The following is a 24043-nucleotide window of genomic DNA, read 5'->3' as shown; positions in this document are numbered from 1 at the left end:
TTAACTATAAATATTGGTATAATTAATAAAAAAATCCACGCAATTTTCTTATTTTTTTTTTTCATTGACGACCTCGATGGTCTAGCGATTTATCACACTGTCTTACTTCCGAAGAAAGCGGGTTCGATTCCTGTACAAATATTTATTTAAGTATTTGAATTAGTTGTTTAGTACACGGGCTCTGTTTAGCTTGAAACTTAGAATTAAAACCCTGAACTATTCACACAGAGACGACTAGATGACTCTGTGAGTTCTCTCTGTGTGTTCAGGGTTTAATGGGTTTTAAGGGTTTTAATATTATTATTCTGTAAATACTAAATTATAGTGATTTTTTTAAAAAATTAAATAATTTTTTTTTTAATTTGACTCAATATTTTTATTCTATAATTTAAAAATCAACTAAATATTTTTATATTATAAATTACAGCAATTTGATTTTCAAGGAAAAGATATTGTTATTGTTTACTTTTAAAATTCTATCACTTTGTATGATTTACTACTTACTATCTACCTAATAGTAAACAATTTAGCGTAGCTATGTTAATATGCCTACTTATTAGTGAAATTAAAGAACATAACGTTTTGTCCTTGTGGTACACAATTATTAACCTTGTAAATATAGTAAATCAACATATAACGGAGTATTTTAATTTGACTACGAAGAGTGATAAACTGATTGTCATAAACTGGCAAAATGGGGTGGAGGGGTATTGACCCCTCCACCCTATTTTGCCAGTTTAATAAATAGTGAAATAAATAGTGAATAGTAGCAATGGTATATACACAAGATTATATGGAGGACGACCTGACCTAGTACGTAGAAACATCCTCCCTGGAAACTATCCTGGCTAATCCCTGGTGATTTCCTCCTGATGGGCGGACGGTTTTGACTACAACATTCTCATTAAATTTAACTAGCGACTGCGCCTTTCACTCATTCTACCTTAAAAGATATCCTATGCTGGATCCTATCCTATCCTATGCTCTCTAGAAATATTGTGTGCACAACAGATATTAATATACAATACTTAATACAATTTTATAGTAATGAATTGATTTCGCAACTGCGTGTAATCACCCTGGAAACCAAAATGATTAAATCCTGGTCAATGACAATAGGTACGTATATATCATAATTTCATCCTCATTTATATATTCTTCATTAGTCTTTAGCGATCTCTATTCGCCATTTCAATATGATCGGCAGAAAAGACTACCTTTTGGAAGTTTGTTAATAGTTAATTTGTATTTTTTAATTTATTAAATTCCTCAATATATTATTACTTACTCGTAAATATACCTAATACAAATTTAAAAGTACTCGCAAAATCCAGTAGGCGTTCGTTACATAAAATATAAATAATGTATATGAATCTACTTATTTATTTTATAACGTCTTGTTGTACAACCACTTCGTTTCGTGAATCGTATTATAATTTTATATTGTAAATAAAATAGCGTCCATAACAACACAATTATTCATTCGCTTCTAGTTTTGATGTATTAATAGTTCTCATTTGTAGCAATTCAAGGTACCTACTTAAAATGAACTACGCCAGATACATAGTTATAGATATGGTAGTTTCTTTTGTAAATTGTAGTATGTAATACTCGTGAACATTTTCTACTTAGAAGCACTAGTTTTGTCTCTATTTGGTTTAGGTAACTAATTCTATTGGTATTCATTTTATTAAATAAAAATAAATAAATAACCATGAACAATTAATGTAGCGCTATCTAGTCCCACGGTAAGCAGAGCTTCTGGATACTACACAACCATACTATACAACAACAATAATACTTAAATACATACATAATATACATTGAAAACACTCAGACTGATACAAACAGTTACACTCACGAATAAATATGTCTGCACAAATTCAAACCGAGACCATTCGAAGTAAAACAAAAACCGCTAGACCACTGAGACCTTGAAAGAAAGAAAAATGCAAGCTGTAACTAATAAATTGTTTTTAAAAATATATAATAAGTATAAGACGTTTATCTTTATTTCATTATGAATTGAAGATCTGTATCAGTTCTCAAATCGTTTTACATTGCAACATTTTTATTGTTAATTCGTGTGATAACCACACTACCCTTTTTTTATAGTTACTACATATTCGAGGAAAATAAAAGATATTAATGAAATATCAATGCCGAAAAATTTATAGACTCGAAATTACGTAAATATTCTTTATTGACCTTCTGTTATATGCTGGAAAAAAATAAACATTTAACAACAGAAAGATGTACCCGAATTATCTTTTTACTGCATATCTTCATAATTACATTTTAGACAAATAACAAAACGATTATAACGAGATTTCGAAGTATTTTCTGCCATTGAATTATATCTCACCTTTTAGCTTATAGAAAAATTGTAGAACGATAAATCCTACCTACTTATCAAAATCAGTTATCAGTTTCTATGAAGAGCCAAATTATATTATTTCAGACTGAATAAAATAATAATAATTTCCACTAAAATATTACTACGTTTTCGGCCTCTGTAATATTGCGGTTTAGCACACCGCCGTACATCTGATGGCTGCGGGTTCGATTCCTCGTACGATCCAGACGTTTATATTCATTAGTGTGATTATTTGTATTGTTCTGGGTATACTCTTTGTATATGATGTATGTAATAAATAAAATATTATTATTATAATATTTCTATCAATTTTCTAGTACCCATAACACAAGCTCTGCTACAAATTAGAACTAAATGACGCTGTGTGATTTATCCTATGTTATTATTATCTCAATTTAGTTATTTATTAATTACTAAAGTATAGCGTTATTTTAACACGATGCTTCGACTGCGAAGGACATGCCCCATTATTTATATCGGGGACTTCAAAAAAGATTATGTAGCGAGTCCAAAGTGCCATTCGCGCAGTACATTGCACTTCGACCTCGTCACATTGATACCGCAAGGCGGGACAGTGGCGAAATGCTAGTCCGTCATTGGACAAGCAATCGATCCTCAAGGTTAAGGTCCTTAAGGGTCATGGACTCCTTGATTGCTTGCCCAATTAAAGATTTCTAGGCATCAATACCACTCCATTTTGTATTCTAGAGAACAAAAAAGTACGCCCATTATATTCAGTCGTATGTGCAACTCCTTAGCAAACCTTTCTTGTGTGTGGAGCCCTGTAACAGACCCTAACCAACAATCCAAACGTAACAAAGCTATGTTCAATTTTGTGGTATGGATTGCATAATATTTATGTTTGCGGCTCACTGATTAACTTGTTGGAACAAAGTACGAGCCGGTTCCGCGTTTGATCGCAGCAGGTTCGTGATGTGCGTCTGCTCATGTAATTTGTAATTACGTCAATTTGCGTGGTCAAAATGACATAAGGCTATTACAGTTCACGCATAAAAGTGGCACATGTGGTGACCGCACTGACTACAAATAAAGCCCAAATCACATTCCTGTACTACAAAGTAGTCCATGTGTGGAATCATGCCATAAGTAAAATATGTAATGTTGAAGTAGCTATACTTTGTATTTTATACATCAATATTTAGACCATTCCATACTACTACATAAAAATATGACTAAAATTATCATATTAACTAAAAAGTACAAACGGAATTATATGTACATACAAAGTGAAGAAACTATTATTCGAACATATGGGACATAAATTGAATGTTAGATTTGATGAATGATGACATTTGGTTTCAGTCAATAAATATTTGGGTAGTACGATATTTTACAACAGTACATTAGCATTTAATTACATATTAGTGGTCTGCTTCAAATTTATTAAAGAAATGCAATGCACAATCAAATATTTGAGTAGCAAATACCTAAACATAAGCAAAAAGGATATTTGACCAATCCGCGACTTTAAAATACTACTATTTTAATGCTATCTATATGTGAATTACCATGTGAATACATACTTTTTATAACTATTAGTGGCCGCCTAGTGGTTGTATTTCGACCATTTGAATATAAAAAATTAGGACGTTGTTAAGGATAGGTAATAAAGAAATATTTGACAATTGGCAGTTAAACCTCTGTGTTAGTTGACTATGATAAAATTAGTAAAATGACTTGATGTATAGACGTGTGTAATATTAGTAATTCTAATGTAGTTACTTAAACATACCTTAAATGATTTTACTTCATGTATTAATATCGTGATTTTATCTATAAACCACCGATGATATACCGACCGTCTATTTGCTTTATAGAATAAACGGTACGGTCTTAAAGTTATTTTAATTATGTGTACGATTGTTTAATGTTTCCTAATGGTTCCTAATGATATTATAAAAAAAATACTACATAATACAAATAAGTACATATAAAATTCTAGTAATGGTATGATTTGAAAATACTTAAAGTTATAGATTGTCTTAGTCAAGTCAATAATATTGAAATTTACTTTCAATAGTAAAATATAGTAATTGTAAGGCTAGATGAATATATCTGGCTGATAAAGACGTACCCAAAAATGTTATAACAAGATGTGCAGTTATACAAACTGTTTCAAAGGAGTTCCAGTTCCAGTATATATACCTATACTGAGTTCCTTATAAAAACATAAGTATCCTGTCACAATATGTATACTTCGTATAAGTAGGGACGAGACATCTTCGTATATGTACAATAATATTGCCACATAGTTGTACCTATTTAAATAAATTATCATAGGCATAAAGAAACTAAAAAACCTGTTTACAATACACCTTCGGATTCTCGATATTGAGTCACTCCCGCGCTACATGGTTTTAATAATAAATAATAATAAAACTCTTTATTGTGAATAAAGGAACAAATAACTACAAAAAAGTATAATATAAAAATCTGCAAACAAAAGGCTGGATAGAGTATTGGATAAGGGAAAGGTATCTAGGTGGCGCACTATAACAAGACAGAGAATACTGAATACATATAGGTACATACAAATACTAAAGGTATATATATACATAAATCAAATACACTAACATAAATAAAATATATAAGTAAGTAATATGTATAACAAAACATTACAGAAAAATTTTTAATTAGAGAGAAAGTGAGATTTTACTGGAGTTTTGAAAAAGGAATGGGATTGAGCAAATCTATTTATAATATTTTAAACCATCATTTTAATTTTATTTCCATTCTAATTTTCCCCGACGAAATAGAAAAGGAACTATCCTACAGGAATGAAATTTCAATTAAAATATACCTAAAACAAGTAAGGTTGAATATCGAATAATTAAAATCATCTGAGTATATAACCTGGGTCTTTTCCGACATTGTTATAAATTATGAAGGTTTCAAGCAAAATATTATCTCGAACCGAAAGGTTTAGGGTCCAGAGGTACAATTGTCAGGAAGTCAATTGAAAATTGAATATCTGTCATAGAAATGGTAATATTAATAAACAGAATTTGTACAAAATATTTGATCTATCACCTACACAAGTTTAATATTTTCAAAAATAATACGAGTGTTACATGAATGAATGAAGGTTTGAATGAATGTTTATTTACAAAATTCTGGTCATTGCACAGAGCAGATCTTACATAATAATTAATAAGGTGTTCAGCAATATTTACCATTCAAGGTGTGTAAATTATCTTACATTTGTATTGCATAATAGATATTAGATAAATATATTAAATTATCATAAACAATTATTAAATAAACATTTAAACAATCTCTCTTTTTTATATTTTGAACCTAAAACTATAAAAATATATTTTTTCCTACTATAAAGTTTATTTAATTGTACTACTAAGTATTGAGGTTTATAATCTAATATACCGAAAAAGAAATAAATGTCAGTTACTTAGTAACAGCTGTTTAAACAGAATACAATTTTATGTTTTACACTGCATATTTTGTTTCTCTAATATGGTAGCAGAGCGGTAACGAATTACGATTCATACACGCAAATACTCTTCAAAATGACTTCTTCATCGTTAACTATGGATAAATTGTCGGGAATGGCAAATTACGGCAATTGGAAATTCCAAATGAAAATGACACTCATACATGAAGATTTGTACGATTGCGTTGTTGCTACTAAAAATGGAGAACCCGAATGCATGGATAGGAAAAAGCAAGAAAAAGCATTAGCGAAGATATGCTTAAGTGTACTTCCTGCCGTCTATTCAAATGTTAGAAACTGTGAAACAGCATTTGAAGCGTGGAGAAATCTGCAACGTGCATTTGAAGACAAGGGTCTCTGTAGAAGGTTAGGTCTTCTTAGAATATTATTCTCTTTGAAACTTGAACAATTTCAGGATATGGACGGATATCTCACAAAAATTATGGATATCGCTCAACAACTCCAAGACATGAATGCTCCTCTCGATGATGATTTTGTCGCAGTCATAATGCTTAGTGGACTCCCAAAGGATTTCGACCCACTCATAATGACACTAGAAAATGCAAACTTAAATCTATCTAGTGATCTCGTTAAAAATAAATTGCTACAAGAATCACAGAGACGAGATGGTACAACAAGCTCCGAGTGCCCTGAGGAGAAAGTTCTGGCAATTTCAAAACGTCCTATATGCTACAAATGTAAGAAGGTTGGTCACTATGCCAAGGACTGCCGTAAGAAAATATCAGGTAAAGATAAGCAACCAAAGTCGAGCAGCAGCTCTGGTGCAGCCAAGAGTGCAATAATGCTGTCGGTCCTATCAGCAGATGTGAAGTTTGAGGGTTGGTATGTCGATTCTGGTGCGTCTTGTCACATGTGCAACAATCGGCAAATTTTGAAAAATTACGTCGAGGACAATAGTTTATATGTGACAGTAGCGAACGGAGATAAAATAAATAGTGTCGGTCGAGGTGATACAGATATTTTAGTTAAGGATGGTATAAAAACTCTATGTGATGTGTTTTATATTCCTAACTTGTCATGTAATTTAATGTCTGTCAATGTTTTGACACAGCGAGAATATCGTGTAATTTTTTAATTTGATTTATGTAAAATATATAAAAATAATATATTAGCAGCGATTGCAAAGCGGGGTAATTCTGGTTTATATAAATTACAAACTGGGTCTGCATTTGTAAATTCCGTTGATCGCGTAAAAAGTACAGTCATGTCTGTGAGTAAATCTTCAAATATTAAAAATGAAGTTCAATCTCGCGTAAACCAAGCAAGTCAAGGTATCTGGCATCGACGTTTGGGACATTTAAATAGTCGCAGCATGAGTTTACTCAAGAATGGTATGGCAACTGGCATTGACTATAATGTATCGTCATATGAACAATGCATCTCCTGTATAGAAGGTAAGGCTACTAAACTACTTTTTCCTAAGAAATCGTTTACACGAGCTAATGTTGTGTTGGGTTTAGTACACACGGATCTATATGGTCCTATGCAGGTGAACTCTTTTGGTGGTGCAAAATATTTATTAACTTTTATTGATGACTTTTCTAGAAAAACTTTTTGTTTTTGTATTGATTCTAAAGACAAAGTTTTTGAGTGTTTTATGAAATTTAAAGCTCAGGTACAAAATGAAACAAATAAAAAGATTAAAATATTGAGAAGCGATAATGGAGGCGAGTACATGAATACTCGATTTAAACGATATTTGAGTGAGTGTGGTATTAAACACCAAACTACAGTCCCTTACTGTCCACAGCAGAATGGAGTCGCAGAACGCGCGAACCGAACTATTATAGAGGCGGTGCGCTGTATGTTACTCGAAGCCGGTCTTGAACAAAAATTCTGGGCTGAAGCAGTATGTACTGCTGTGTATGTTAAAAATCGTTCTCCTACAAAGGCCGTCAGAGGTTTTACTCCACAAGAACGTTACTCTGGACAAAAGGTAAATCTGTCTAACTTAAGAGTCTTTGGATGTGTAGCTTACTCAGTACAAAATAATAGAAAGAAACTTGATCCGAAATGCAAAAGTACATTTTTGTTGGCTATTGTGAGAACACTAAGGGGTATAGGCTTGTGGATCCTATATGTCAAAAGCTGACTGTTTCTAGAAATGTAACATTTTTAGAAAATATGTTTCTCAAGGATTTAAATGTAACTTCATCAAATTTGAACATAAATCCTGTTTCTCCATCAGTATCCTTTGATATTTCAAATAATGATAACAATGTAGATCAAATTTCTAATACTTCTGAAAGTAATGAAATTAGTGAACCTTCAACTAGTGAATCCGTCGAAGACCGTTCATTAGATGAAACCTATGTACCTGATATGTCCTTTGAATCTGATGATTCTAGAGCTAGAAGAGAATCCTATGAAGCGGTTGAGCCTAAAACTGTTAAGGAAGCATTAAGCAGTTCTGAAGCAGAGCAATGGCGTATTGCAATGAATGATGAGTATCAATCCTTTATTGACAACCAATGCTTTACTGTAACTGATTTACCGAAAGGAGTGAAACCAATAAAAACTAAGTGGATTTTCAAGAAGAAAAGAGGTTTGAATGGAGAGATAATACAGTATAAAGCACGATTAGTTGCAAAAGGGTTTACACAGAAGTACGGAGTAGACTACTTTGAAACATATTCACCAGTCGTGAGATATGAAACATTAAGAATGCTGTTAGCTCTATCTGCAGAATACGATATGGATATTGAGCACATGGATGTAAAAACTGCATTTCTAAATGGTGATTTGAAAGAAACTATATACATGGAAATACCTGAAGGTTTTCATGAAGGTAAAGGTGAAAATAAAGTATATCGTCTACGAAAGGCTGTATATGGATTAAAGCAAGCACCGAAATCATGGAATGAGAAAATAAACAATGTTCTAGTAAATAAATTAAAGTTCAAGAGATTATTTTCCGAGCCATGTGTTTATGTAAAGAAAAATGATGATAAGCTGGTGATAATTGCTCTATATGTAGATGATGTGATACTTATGAGTAACTGTAAAGAAGAGAAAAATAAAACTAAAAGTATGATAATGAAAGAATTCGTCATGAAAGATCTTGGTCCAGTAGAAAAAGTATTAGGATTAAGAATAAAGAAAGTGAATGGCACGATTACATTAAATCAAAGTGCGTATATAGAAAAGATTTTAGAAAAATTTAATATGCAGAACTGTAAGCCAGCGAAAACTCCAATGCAATGTGAGAAACTACTTAAGTCAGAAAAGAAGGATGACAACTTGGAGTATCGTGAGTTAATTGGCTGTCTTATGTATATAGCTGTATGTTCGCGTCCCGATATTTGTCACGCAGTAAGTGTATTAAGTCAATTTAATAACTGTTTTTCTGAGATACACTGGAGAGCAGCTAAACGCGTATTACGCTATCTTAAGGGTACAATAGATTACTGTATTACTTATGGAAAAACTGGTTTGACTGTGACGGGATTTGCGGATGCAGACTGGGGATCAAATCATATAGATCGTAGGTCGTATACAGGCTATGTTTTCAAAATTGGGGAATCTATTACTTGTTGGGAAAGTAGAAAACAGCGGACTGTCGCTTTATCTAGTACCGAGGCGGAGTATATGTCAGTCTCAGATGCTTGTAAAGAGGCAATGTTCATTAAAACTTTTCTCAATGAATGTTTAATATCAAGTCAAATTAATAATCTAATTATATTTAATGATAATCAGTCTACAATAAAACTAACTGAAAATAGTATGTTCCATGCTAGGACTAAGCATATAGACATGCGTCATCATTTCGTCCGGGAGGCGGTAGGCAATGGTCATATAAAAATTAATTTCTTGCCAACGGACCAAATGATTGCAGATCTTTTAACTAAGCCTCTCTGTATAGTTAAACATGAGAAATTTGTTAAGGACTTAGGGTTGTCCAAATAATAGTATATGTTTCGTATATAAGATTAAGGGGCGGTATTGAGGTTTATAATCTAATATACCGAAAAAGAAATAAATGTCAGTTACTTAGTAACGGCTGTTTAAACAGAATACAATTTTATGTTTTACACTGCATATGTTGTTTCTCTAATACTAAGAACCTAAAATTAAAAATATCTTTTTAAATTGGGCGTATGTGATTATTTTTACACTATCAGACAATGTATTGTATAATTTTATGTAGGTATCTCTAATAGCAATAGTCAAGGAGGCTCCACATATATCTATTTTACTATTTATATTCATATTTATTATACTTGTATTGTAAATTGTATAACAGACAACGTACTTTATAGTATTTAGTAACAAAAACAGGGCCCCTCCGGGATTTGAACCCGGGACCTCCTGCACCCAAAGCAGGAATCATACCCCTAGACCAAGAGGCCGCGTGAAATGCATTCTCAAATTGTATATCTCTTACTTAACGCAAATAATAAAATAAATATACAAATATAACTGTTATATTATATGAAATAATCAAAATAACTATCAACTATCGACATTATAATAATGGCACCACTTATTGTGAAAGTTAAATAATTATACTGTAATAAACACAATGTGACGACAAAGGGCGAGCTACCGTCATCTCTTGAATTAGTTATAGTTCGGTATCGCTGTTTCCATTACCAAATAGATAGTCAATCATAAATTCTGGCTTAAATCCAGGTAATCATAAATTCTGGCTTAAAACCACTAGAACAGTGTCCCACAAACTTTTTTTGCTTATTTAAACCCCAAGTTTTATTTTTGTCATACAAAAGTAGGCCATTTAGTTCTGCAAAGCGGATCTGTCTATCTCTGTACCAAAATTCCTCGACTTCTATTCATCCACTGCACCGTGAAAATAACAGAGTTACTTTGGAAAAAGTAATAAAACTAATTTTACCTACTATTTTTCCTATAATAATTACATATATGTATATATATTCTAGTCTTTCATTATATATACTTATATTTTATGTTAATAACATAAAAAATAAACAATAACATACAATTTGAACAAATTATTATATACAGAATGTTAAGTTTTGTTCATCTCTCTGTCTCTGTCCCTATGTTTGTTCGAAAACAAACACATAATATACTTTACAGAATTTATAATAATCATTTAAAATAAATAAAATGTAATCGATGAAAAATTATTCCTTACAGAATATTTTAAAGAGACATCTCTTACAATTTTAAAACTATAGTTACAGCAGTATGTTATGTTATAAAGATATATGTGTAGATGTCGCTTTAGCGGTTGCTCTTTCTGCTTTCTTATTTGTCAACACAACCAAAAGATGTCGCCACCACTGACAAACAGCTGTTATGCTTTTCATTCGTCAACAATTTCATTCAATTGATCCGTTCAGTCAGATAGAAAAGAAATCAGTCAGTCAGTCTCAGTCAGTCATACACTCTGATAATTTGATGTTCTCTTTCATGCGTTGTGTTGTTTGTACTCAAGAATAATATAATAAAACAAAAATTAAGTGTCAATTTTAAAAAAAGTGCTGAATTTTTTTGTATACCATATACGCGTGTTCTTATGAGAGTAATTTGAAAGCGTGTTAAAATCTTGTGTGTTCAGCTGATCCCTTTCACAAAACAAAGGATAAACGGGACTTGGTTGTTTTCTCTGCGCATTTCACCAAAAGCCTGCCAACTTATATTTATATACAACTGAATGTAAGTGAACTACGTTTTATTGCTAATGATAAACATTTATTTTAAAATACACAATCATGTAAAATTTACTGTTACGTATCGATTTACTTTCAAATGTCCTTAGCATTTATCAAAGAAAAGAGACCCAAAGATCGAGGCGAAAATATTTCTGTAATACCGATTTATGTTGTGTAAAGTATTTAGTTTTATATTTAATGACTAAATACGTATATACGTACCTACTTATGTAAAAGATTACATTGAAGTAGTGGTAATATAGCAATTATATTTTAATTACTCTTTAATATTCTAATGTTTGTAAACATTTACTAATAACTATCCTATAATTATGTATTTAAGTATTGTATAGAGAAATTAAAAAGGGAGTAACAATAATACCTACCAAAAAATAAGTAGTTACCACTACTACATATCTACTGTGAAACAGCTGTGAATACATTGTTATTGAATTTCATTTAAACATACATATTCATGATAGGTTCATACTTAATTCATTATGGTCACTGTTTAGAGTTTATCTGATAGTAAATAATTTGATTACTTTAGAAACTTGAATTTAATTGTACAAAATATATTTTCATCTATTTCATAGACCAAACTTTAAAACTCAAACATAAGTCATCAACATTATATTAAATTCAACAGAATAATATAACAATATTATATAAACTTTATGTAATTATGTATAAAATAATATTATATGATACTTAATTATATTGTACTGTAGCACTAGATATGGAAGTCAGGTATGATATATAGGTTGATGGTCTCTTGCCCTTTTGTTGATAATAACACTAAACTTGTGTGTACATATGCTGATGCAGAATATCACCAATATCTGGGTACAATATGTGCAGTTTTTATACTTTGTAATTTATAATATTTATTATTTATATCACAATTGAGATATATATCCTATATATTAATATTTTAGCAAACACCAAACATATTTTTTACTGACTACCACCCTTGTCATGTACATAAGGTTACCTATATCATATAAATGCACCTAATTACACAGCATTCATTTTTTAATAATTATTTAAAATATTATGTAGAATACATGTTAATGGCCTGTATAAAAGATTATATTTGTTTATATACCTGTTAAAAGATAATTTATTTTTTAGTTTAGCAGGTGTTAAAGGCAAATGCTTACATATAAATATTGCCATTGATGATTGATGTGAATGATGATTTATTCATTCAAACAATAATAGATATTTTACCATGGCTCATGAGTATCCATAATTTCACATAATGTAATTAATTTAGTCTACTGCTATAGGTCAGGCATAATTGGTCTGTTTGAAAGTCTTGTTTAAAAGGTTGATATCATATGTTAGGTACTAAAATTATTGCTTCTCTTTATATGTTATATAGTTATGAATAATAAAACTAATATATAATGTCATAGGTTTAGAAGTTGACCTTCAAAAAACCAGTCGGGCGTCAATAATGATTACAGAACTGTAACAACCGAAGTATGTTTTGCTTTGATTTTACATAGTCCCTATATTTTATCATCCATGATAACAATAACACATTTAATCATACTGACTACAATGTGTTATATTATGTTATTGTTATCTTAACATAACTTGTAATAGACTGCAAATAAAACTATTTAAAAATGACTAAAAAAAATTTTCTACTGAAAAGAAGAATACTAAGCTTAAAGAGATCTAGTGAATGGAAGAAAGTACATACTCGTAACTTATCACAGAAAAAATTAGGTATGTAAACTAATTATCTTCTCCTTTTCAAAGTCACAAGATTCAAAAGCTATCTATGATTAACCTTTAATCAAAAATTATAGCAGAGCTTGTGTTATGGCATCCTCTGATTCAAATACATGGATACATTTTTTGTAAACATACATAATATACATAGAAGCTTTATTAATGTTTTCATATAATTAATTAGTTAATACATATATTAATATAATTAAATAAATTTAGTAGTTCATTGTTCGAAATTTCCCAGCCTCAGACAATTCTATCTAATTAACTCAATAACACTGTAATGACCAACTCTACTAGCTCTATAAGTATATTAATTACGACACAATAAAATAATATGAATGATAAATATTTTAATTTATTAATATACATGTCAGAAGTTGCTCCGTTTTGCACTCTCAAATGTGATTTCCAGATCAAAAACATCGTGACAAATTCCTGGTGAATTTGCCATGATGGGCCAGCTAACCTGACTTCATGCTTATCTTGTCATCCTCCACAGGTGAAACAACAACCCCTAGTGATGCCCTCAGCCTAAAATCAGAGTTTGTTTTCAGCCGCTCCGTATGTATCAAGTGGCCTCTGTACTCGCCCTCATTTTCGTCCAGTAAAGCTATAGTGTAAAGGCCAGCTGCGGCCAACAGCATTAGAATAATAAAAATACCTTACTTTACCACTTGACATGTGCTTACTATAGGGAAGTAGGGTCACTAGTCTCAATGGAGACTAGGTAGGGAAGAGTATTGTTAGTAATGACTAACAATACTCTTCCCTACCAAAGAACGATAAAACATCATACGATTTGATAGGATTGTCCTCTTTTATTAAAATAGAATCTTTGTGTTCAATACGGGCTTATCTAATCTAATAATATACAGTACAGATTGTTTGTTCCATTTACTTATGGATATTAGTGATGTCAAACTTATAACCGTTATAGAAATGGAACAAACAATCTGTGCTGTCACATTGTTTGTTAGTTTCTAGACTTTCTGTTACTTTTGTGCTTATGTAATAAAAATCCGAGGTAAAAATATACAACATATATATCGTATATTTTTAATCCTTCCTAATATTATAAATGCGAAGGTAAGTGTGCCTGTCTCGCTTTCATGCCATAACTACTGAACCGATTTAATGAAATTTGGTACACAGATAGTCCAGACCCTAAGAAAGGACATAGGCTACATTTAAATGGAAATTAAATTTTGAAGCTAGAACTTTTTTCTTTGCCTGTTTGTGTTAGATTATAACATTTATTCTTCATTTAGTCAAAGTCACTATTCCACGCGGACGAAGTCACGAGCACAGCTAGTTAACTATATTTTGTTCTTAGCTCGGTACCAACTTGTTTTTTGTTACATAAACAATATGTTGCTAGCACAGAATGTTTGTTACATTTCTTTAACGGTGATGTCTATAAGTTTGACATCAATATACCTCATATATAACATTCACCTTCACATAATTCGCACGCTATGCAATGTATGCGAATTTTCATGCATAGATTTTTCAATAGATTCAGTATGATTATAAACAACCGTATTGCTATTTGCATCAGCGACTCCGCAGAGAAGCGTGTAGCTACTGGGTCAGTGTGTATTTCCGCCTAACGCCTAACCTAATGGTATTGGTCACCAGCCCAGAAATGCACACTACTTGCCAACTATCCAATCAAAGATTATATTCCATAACGCGACCATTCGTTTTTTTAAGTTCCTAACTTTGCATTATGTGAATGAAGTTGATTGGGGTAAGTTTGGTGACGAATTTATTTTAAACATGTTCAGATCTGGATATTAATACGTGTTATCTTTAATCTTATGATATTCTTGATGGCATATCATAAATTTTTAACAAGTTTCTAATAACACATGCCAAGTGATGGTGATGGTGAGATTGCCAGCAATTGGTACGATTGTTTTCTACTTATAACTACTTATTAATTATTGTTTTTAGGTATAGATATTATAACTACAGTATCCGTCAACTTAACTTTCTTATCAGTAAAAAAAAAATACAATGTCTGCAATAATTATGTTACTTAGCGTTGCAAGCTTATCGTATTATGGTAAAATATTTTTTTATGGCATACAAACGTCCCGCATGATTAAAAAATTATGAAAAATAGCTCCAGTTACATCCCGTCGTCATTGACACGCGATGCCCAAATTTGTTTTTCTGGAGAACTATATATAGCATTATGCATTTGTACCCTGTAATTTCACTGTCATATCCAACCCTTCAAACAAACTCAGCTATGATATTAGAAATATTAAGAAATTAAGAATTTTAATAGTCTAAGACTTATAACTATATTGGTCGTACTCTGATTACACCAGCTTTCATTTGCTTATTTGAATTGTTTCACACAATAAATTTTATTATTTCCGTCCCTTTTATTATAGCCTAGCGATGTGATATGGATTAGTCGATATGGTAAGTACGACCCAGTTTCTAGGTCTGAACCTGGCATACTAATGCCTTTGTTAGCTGATTAATATTAATGATTGATTAAGGACCTGTGCTATGTCTGTGCTTTAGTGTGCCAATAGAAAATAGGTATGTAAACTTATATATATAATATTATAACTTGATGCAATTGTATAATTAAATTTAAAATATCTATGGGCTTATGTGCAAAAAAATATTCTACAATATGTCATACCGCAGCACAATACTATTTTAAACGATCAGACAGAACGATTGCTGGTTTTGATTAAAAAAAATTAAAACATTCCAGAGTTCTGGACTCCAACACGTGTCGGTGCATAGTTGGTGCAAATTTAAACAACTTTTTTGCGACTTTAACCACATTGGAAACATTAATCTATTTATTGAGCAACAACGTTTATTAACCAATGAACCATAAGGAGATGCAGCGATCTATGTTTATTACACATATGGATAGTAACGTATATTAAATATAATAGTAAAGATAAAAAAGCATAGTCACGGATTTGATAAAAACGTATGTTCTACGCAAACAGATATAATTTTACATTACTTGCATTGCTATTTTTTACCTATCTTGGGCAAAACGGAAACTATCATTTCATTACGATACATAGATGTAAAAGCACGTGCACATTATCAGCTGTTTACTGTACATCATTGATCAGCTTTGTTTGTTTTGCACACAAGGCGTTAATCATGACCTACATGTTCAGTTAATTCGTGTTAATTCATTTATTCACTTTAGCCACTACATCAAGATTCATGATGATGATGTCGTCAACGTGTAATAACAAGGACATACATAATTTTATTGTTAATAATATTGCGCAGACTTCAATTAAATAATATCATTCTGTCATAAAATATAACCTCCTTTATCTTTTTGATATAATACAAGTGTTCACAATATATTAAACAGGATTATAGTCCAGGTCCCGGGTTCACTCGTCTCTAGGCTCTTGTAACAGCTTCCCAATGTCGGCAATTCATAAATAATATTATCAATGTAAATATCCCGTATATATATATATATATATATATAATGTGTGCAATTGTAAAAAACAAGACTTTTGTTGCACGTGATGTCGCTAACGCCTTTTTTAAAACTAAGTTTATATAGGATCAAGAGTAAGTATAAATGTGGTCTAAAAAATACTATTTTCTTGTTAACTGCAACCAATTTCTCTATAGAAATTTTATATAAGGAAAATAATCTATCGCACGAAAACAATGTTTACGTACATACCACCAAGTAAACATAAGTTTACGGGGAAAAATAGAGTCCATTTATCTAATCTCTTGCTTCTGTACAAGATAGTCATCGTACCTACTGATAACAGGAATAAACGGAGAAAATGTGTTTCTATGTGTTTCTACAACAAATATCCTAAATATTAGAGGTAGGTTATCACGTGTATATTCTAAGAACCCTATTACGCCCTTTAGGAACCTCATGTTATAGCAGTATCTAAGGAAACACTCGGAATTATACTAAAACTTTGAAATTGTACAATTATTGGAAATCTACATTTTTGTGACAGACCCAACTCGACATTGGCTTTGGGGAACAACATTGCATCTCTCTGCATTTTCTACCGTATATATCACGGAGAGTGTTCTGAGGAATTGTTCAAATTATTATCAGCTGCTGAATTTCACCAGTACACTTAAATGGCATCCTGATCATCTGGATGAATGGCGGTCCTCCACCGTTCGTTTTTTAAGAAACTTTTTGCCCAACCACATTGTGGAATCACCTTCCACCAATGATATTTCCGAACCGAAGAAAAGAGTTCGGATCGTATTCGTATCTTATATTCCCGCAAACTCGTTTGTCCCCCATGCTATTAAAGAAACACTGAAATCCTTGACGAGGCCAAGCGTTGCGGTTTTGTGACCGTGTACTGTCAACTTGTCTACCTCATGAAAAATACACGACCCAATTACTTCTACAAATTTTTATATCAAAATTATACATCGTTATACAATTACCTATTCGCATATAATTCACATTCACAGTCACCAAGCGAATTGTGTTCAAAAGCGGCAACTCGTGGATTCTGACGCAAGATTACATTGCAAAACACTGAAGGTGCCGTTGCGTCTAACTAGCTTGGTATATCTAGTGCCTTTTAACGGAGCAGCTGACGGATTTGTTTCAAACGATGTAACTGAATTTCTCTCTATTTATTGTTCTATGGAGGTATCTGGCGGTGACTTTAAAATGTTTTGAGATAGTAGCAATTACAATGATTGTGATAATGTAGATATCAAATAATGTGTATACGAACTGACCGAGTAAAGTGGTATTAGGTAACATGTTCCAGCATATTAAGATTACGGTTGTACACCGACTGCCAAACTGGTGATTTTGAAAGTAATGAGAACGTATTTTATGTATGTATATCACGAGATATTTGCGATAACTAATCGGATGACGATTTTTCTTTTTATGATGTATAATCCCTTTATTGGTATAAATGTCGTTATGATTGGTAGTAAGTTTTTTTGTACTTTATAGACTAATGAGTTTAGTTATTACATTTATAGTTCATTCTTACATTTACATTGTACGGTAATTTCCTATTTTATACTGGTACTTTGATTGAATATTACAATGTAAAGCGAAGCCTGACATTTTATCGAACGTTTTCCCATTCGCTCTGCATAATAATATGAAAGTTAGAATGAACAAGGCCACTTCTGTCGCGAGCTGCATGATCTCTCAAATGATAACATTGTAATATGTATCATAATAGATTGTACTCATTTAATTGGTATAGTGTTGATTGCAGTGCATAGTCCATATGTACTGTAATATCTAATTCTATTAGTGTATTAGTTTCATCTTCATTATAATATTATCTTGGTTATTATGATGTAAAACTACCTACATATATGGGCCTGCTGCTTGTTGTATACATTTAATACATATTAGTAGGTACCTTTTCTAATAAAATAATGAGCGAGGACAATAAATTATACCTTCCAATTACTTGGTGTTTATCAAAGTATCTAGGCTATTATAGTACAATTTTAATTTGACTTGTAAGTATATTACCATACCTTAGTGAGTTAGCTCAACGTTACGAGAATTGATTACGATGGTTTCAAGACATTGGTAGCAATGCAGCAATGTATACATTAATCGCCATTAATAACAATCATATTAAAAAAAACCTACTAAATGAGCAGTTATAACATCATGTTATTTATGATAATGAGGTAGGTAACCTAGTTACACATAAACATCAGAAAGCCTCATTTTATCGAATAGATTTGCTCATTAATAGACTACGGCACGCGTGTATTGAACGTGCTGAGAGTTGACAAACATAGCATATTTAAACTTTAACCTTCTGATCTAAGTAATATGCATATGACACATGCATACTGATTGATAAGCGTTTATTTACGTGATGTAAGGATAATAAACGTCTATATTTAAATAACGACGCAGTACAAATCGATTCTTAACATATAATTTAAATATGTATGCTACATATTATATACAAACTATTGCAGAGAATTAAAGAATTCTTTTCCTTCCAATTTTGCTAATGATGACACCAAATAAAATCAAAAGACCTATTGTTAATTTTGTCACTGAGCAATTAAAACACGCGCATCATCATTTTCTATTCTATCAGTTGATCCAATCATACGCCATACCTACCCAATATATTGTATCGTGCATAGAGGCTATTATCCTAAGAGCCACCGTAATAATTATTCAAGTCATAACGCTATTCCCCGTTAAGAAATTATATCTTAAAAAACCTTCCAACTCCATATGAAAATCTAATGTTAATCATTGACATTATTTGGACACGGAAAGTCGCTATAAAGTTAATTTGAAACAGCCACCAAAAACGCCTGTTACACTAATGCGGGGAGGGCATTCAGGCGACCTTGCAAGGTCGTTGTTGTTTTGAGGGTGCGCTACGCAGCGCCCTATACCCGCATGATGACGTAAATTCAATACATCTGCAAGTCGAATAGGTGTTCAAAATGTTTCGATAACGTACCAAAATTTCAATCGCGCATAACTCATTTTCTTATACCTTTACACATTGTTGTAATTCTGCTGTACAACATATCCTGTATATTCATATGGATATTTTAAGAAATATTTTAATACATGAGTGGGCTTCAACCATATAGGATGTGTAGTAGCGTTTTCTTTTCTGCATGACAAAATCAGCAGATTGATACGAGTATAACAACTGTTCTCTATTCTAGTCTACTATTTTTAACTATTGACTGTTTAAACCTAACATCTATATCTATATCATAATATGTACATGGTCACTTTGTTATTTATAATTTTTTTAAATTGTTTTTTTCTTGTTTTACTTTACTTACAAACTGCGATACATTTTTTTTTATTATTAATGAATTGAATTGAAATGAACATTTATTTAGGCAGCATATTACAAAAGAAAATGATCCACATATATTCCATTTTCAGCCATTAACTATTATAATAGCTTTCGTTTACTGAATGGGAAGGGCCGTTCATGGGTGTGGCGAAATAAATTCTACTACATCGTGGAAATGTATCGATTTCCTTAAACAAATGGTTTTCCACCTACTGGATATGTAAGTAACGCAAATTGCTGCCTAAAAGTAACGGGATTTATATATGACAATAATAATAATAATAATAATAAAACTCTTTATTGTGCATAAAAGAAACAAATAATTACAAAAAGGAAATAAAAAAAGAAGGATATGCAAACAAAAGGCGGCCTTATCGCTTAAAGCAATCTCTTACAGACAACCTGGGAGATAGAAGCATTGAGTAAGGGGAAGGTAGGTGGCGCACTATAAAAAGTTAGATAATATATGAATACTAAATATACATACATACAAATACCATTAATATACATATATATATATACATATAAATAGAATACATATACATAAATAGAATATATAATTAATTACATGTCTAACAGAACAGGACATTACAGAAAGATTTTTAATTGGAGAGAAAGTGAGATTTTACTAGTTTTTTAAAAATGGACTGGGATTGGGCAATATTCTAAATTTATTCCCCAAATTAAATTCGTTGCACTTAAACTACACACACAAATACCACCAGTTCTATCTTCAATATATCTAGCCTCACATCGGAATGATTTTTTTCGAACCTTGCATCAATATAGCAATTACATCAATATAGGATTTACTGCATCTTATTAACTTAATCTAAAATTAATTCACAGAAAGAAAGAAGTAGTTATAAAGAATAATCTTAAATAAATATTATTTATAATATTATTATATAAGTTTCATACAACATTTTTCGTCAATCGAAGTCGGTTAAATTATCGGATACGTACCCCACTACTGAAACGGCAGTACATTTTATCACTATGCAATGTAGATAGGTTAGCAACAGTGCCAAGTCATTACTGATAACGTTTCCCAATGGATCTCCATTATTACCTAGAAATATATTATTGTTATCTAATTTATAGTTCGCCATAGAACAATAAAATCGCTATGAGCTTTAATAATGTAGCTCATCGTGTTTTAAAAATGTTCTACAATACAAAAGTACTGAAATAATGGAATAATTTACGAAAACAATTAACGAAAACATATTACAATTACCATACCTACAATAGAAAAAAATTTAAGTGCTACTTCTCTTAAAGCCACTAGAAGTAAGTGTCCTTTGTCTGTTTCTATGCCCCCGCAACTAATTTCAAACTACGATCTAAATACAACCTTAGTCTGTCAATGTAAGGATCATATTCCAAAAATGTAAGGTACTTCATCGTTATTGTTTGTTGTAGAAAGTGCAGCACGAAGTTGGATCATGGTTGGCATTCTAATTGTCCTCATTGAATACAACCTACCAAAGGCCTGCTCAGAACTGTGACATTTTTAAAACTTGCACCGGAACAGTGTTTGCACGTTAATTATGTGTAACTGCCTGCCTATATACAATACTTTCAGCTCTTACTTTCGTAGAGTAACTACTATGTACATACCTATAATAGTGGCATAAGGTGTTACAATCAGATAAGTTTACTGGTTTTCATATTTTTCCTGAAATCTGTAAAATAAAAATTAGAAATAAAGCTGCTGCATACAAGCAAAAATTAGAGTTATAGTCACGGTCTGAATGTGACTATAAATCTATGTATCTCTATATCATTGTACATTATATATAATATATATATTTACATAAAAGAAATATCTATGTTGACAATATTATTATAGTAGCAACTGAGTCTACTTTCCCCTCTATTTAAAGTACTCGTAACAACTTCCAATCGATTTCAAGATTGTTTCAATTTATTTTATTTCGATTGGTTGAAAAGTTAACTAAATGACTGCAATAATATCATGCTAGTTTTATGCTATTTAATTAACGAGGTCATTTAGGTTACATAATACAACATCAAATCACTTCATTTCATTACTATTATGTGACTAGCAGTTATTTTGCCTCACAGCATCGTTGCATCACGTTAACTTCGATAAGACTATAACTGTGTTAAGTATTATGGAACCGCGTGGGAGAAATGCATTGTTTAGGTACTCATGTTCATCTTTTGAGTTCAGAAATTGATAATGATGATGCTAAAAAAATATTTTTCAATTCATGAAATTATTTTCCATGATTAGTGATGACTGTTTTTACGGAGTCTAGTTGTTTCCGCAACTTCTCGTAACCGGGTCATATTGATTGATCAAAGTAAACCGTAGTATATCCCTCCCCCCCCCCCCTCACTGCCCGCCAGACACTATGAAATATTGACGTCTATGGAAATATTCATCGCGATTTCCTAAACTATTAAAGCGCCAAACAGGCTCACTTTTCACAGGATTAGCAGTGTAATACAGTGATATTTTTGACATCGTACAATAAAGATAGGCGAATCTTAGACTCCACCTTGCCATGTCTCTAGTTACGACACTTGGTCACGCGGCTACGACCAAATCAATAATTGCTAATTTATTATTATGCATCTGTAATGATCCTAATTTATGAAGTCGCCTATTTGAACTATCTTATAGAAACTGAACGAAATTATATATTATGTAAATTCTTTAAGTATTTCCGATGTTTTAATTTAATTTACAGGAATGTTATGGCATTGGTTGAATAATTTACAGGTTTTTTTGTGATTGATTAGCTATCAAATTATAGAAGTAATAAAAAAGCCTATAAGTTAATTCATTCTTCTCTTTATCGGTCTCGCATTATTGAAAAATATTTTAAATAGCCTTACTTTTTTTGTTATTACAAGATAAGCCTGAAAAAACTGATCAGAGCATGTCGAGTTCCTAGGTTTCACTATCATCCTAATGTTAGGAAGTCCTCATAAGAATACGATATTTTCTACTGTACCTGTTTTTACTATTTTTTTTATGGGTGATGATTACTGATAATGGAATGGTGCACCCGCCTGCTCTACGCTGGCGGGGCACCAGTGGAGGTTGATAAGATGAGCATGAAGTCAGGTGAGTTAGCCCAATTCTTGGCGAATTTATCACGATGGTTTCCAGGGGGAACCGCGTGGAGGTCAATCTGACATGGTATATTGCTAGCAATGAGATCATTCCACATTACTAACAATTCCCTTTCCCCCTGTTTATACTATATTACCAACTACTACTAGTGTTATTTCAAGTTTTCCTTATTTCATGTAGTCAGTTTTAACCGTAACCTACCACTAACGTTCCGAATTCAATTCAATATACTCTCTGTAATTTGGACGTGTTGTTTACGAGGAAGCTACTGGGTGCACAAACAGCGGTATCTACTCACTTATTTAAGATAGGTGTACATAAATCGATAACTTCTGACTTCTGTGTCAACCAGCTCAGTCAAATAAAATCTGAAACAATCTATGCAGTTTAGTTCTAATTGTTTGTAGAAATACAATCATATACATATACCCTACTTCTAGCATTGTACCATGACAGGTCGCCATCCCTCAGTCCCCTTGGGAACCATCGCGGTTTATTCCTATTGAATAAACCACGATGGTCGAACTAACCTGATTTCATGGTCATTCTGTCATCTTCACTATTGCCCCGCCAAGGTGTACCATGAACGCATGCGCTTGCACCATTTTTTTGTCAACCCTGAAAAACAAAGTTACCTGAGTTTACATTGATATAGCCTCTATAAATTTTAAGTACAATTAGTAACAATAACAAAGTATTGCGCAATTGTCGATGGATAGAGATATTTTAATGGAGCGCGCAGTTAGAGAGTGCGCGTGCGACGTTGACCCGCGCTCGGTCGCTCACCTCCGTCGTCGTCAGTCGTCACCGTTTGTCTCCTGATCCTACAGCAGGGTTGCCAAC

General features: G+C 31.9%; 1 protein-coding gene and 1 non-coding gene across 3 annotated transcripts in view; one reads left to right on the top strand and one right to left on the bottom strand.

Moving 5' to 3' along the window:
* Nucleotides 1-10144: 10144 nt before the first annotated feature.
* Nucleotides 10145-10216, bottom strand: Trnap-ugg (transfer RNA proline (anticodon UGG)). Its single transcript has one exon. It is a non-coding gene; the product is annotated as a tRNA-Pro (tRNA).
* A 1024-nt stretch (nucleotides 10217-11240) lies between these two features.
* The window catches only part of LOC131846053 (solute carrier organic anion transporter family member 5A1), a 51156-nt gene continuing 38353 nt past the window's right edge, over nucleotides 11241-24043 (top strand). For both annotated transcript variants that reach the window (XM_059195273.1, XM_059195271.1), the window contains exon 1: nucleotides 11241-11507. The gene's annotated coding sequence lies outside the window, so the exon portion shown is untranslated. The remainder of the gene's footprint in view (nucleotides 11508-24043) is intronic.

The sequence above is a fragment of the Achroia grisella genome, unplaced genomic scaffold, assembly GCF_030625045.1.
Source record: "Achroia grisella isolate CSIRO2021 unplaced genomic scaffold, CSIRO_AGI_Agris_v1 utg487, whole genome shotgun sequence".
Lineage (NCBI taxonomy): Eukaryota > Metazoa > Arthropoda > Insecta > Lepidoptera > Pyralidae > Achroia > Achroia grisella.
This window is presented reverse-complemented; position numbering and strand designations above follow the sequence as displayed.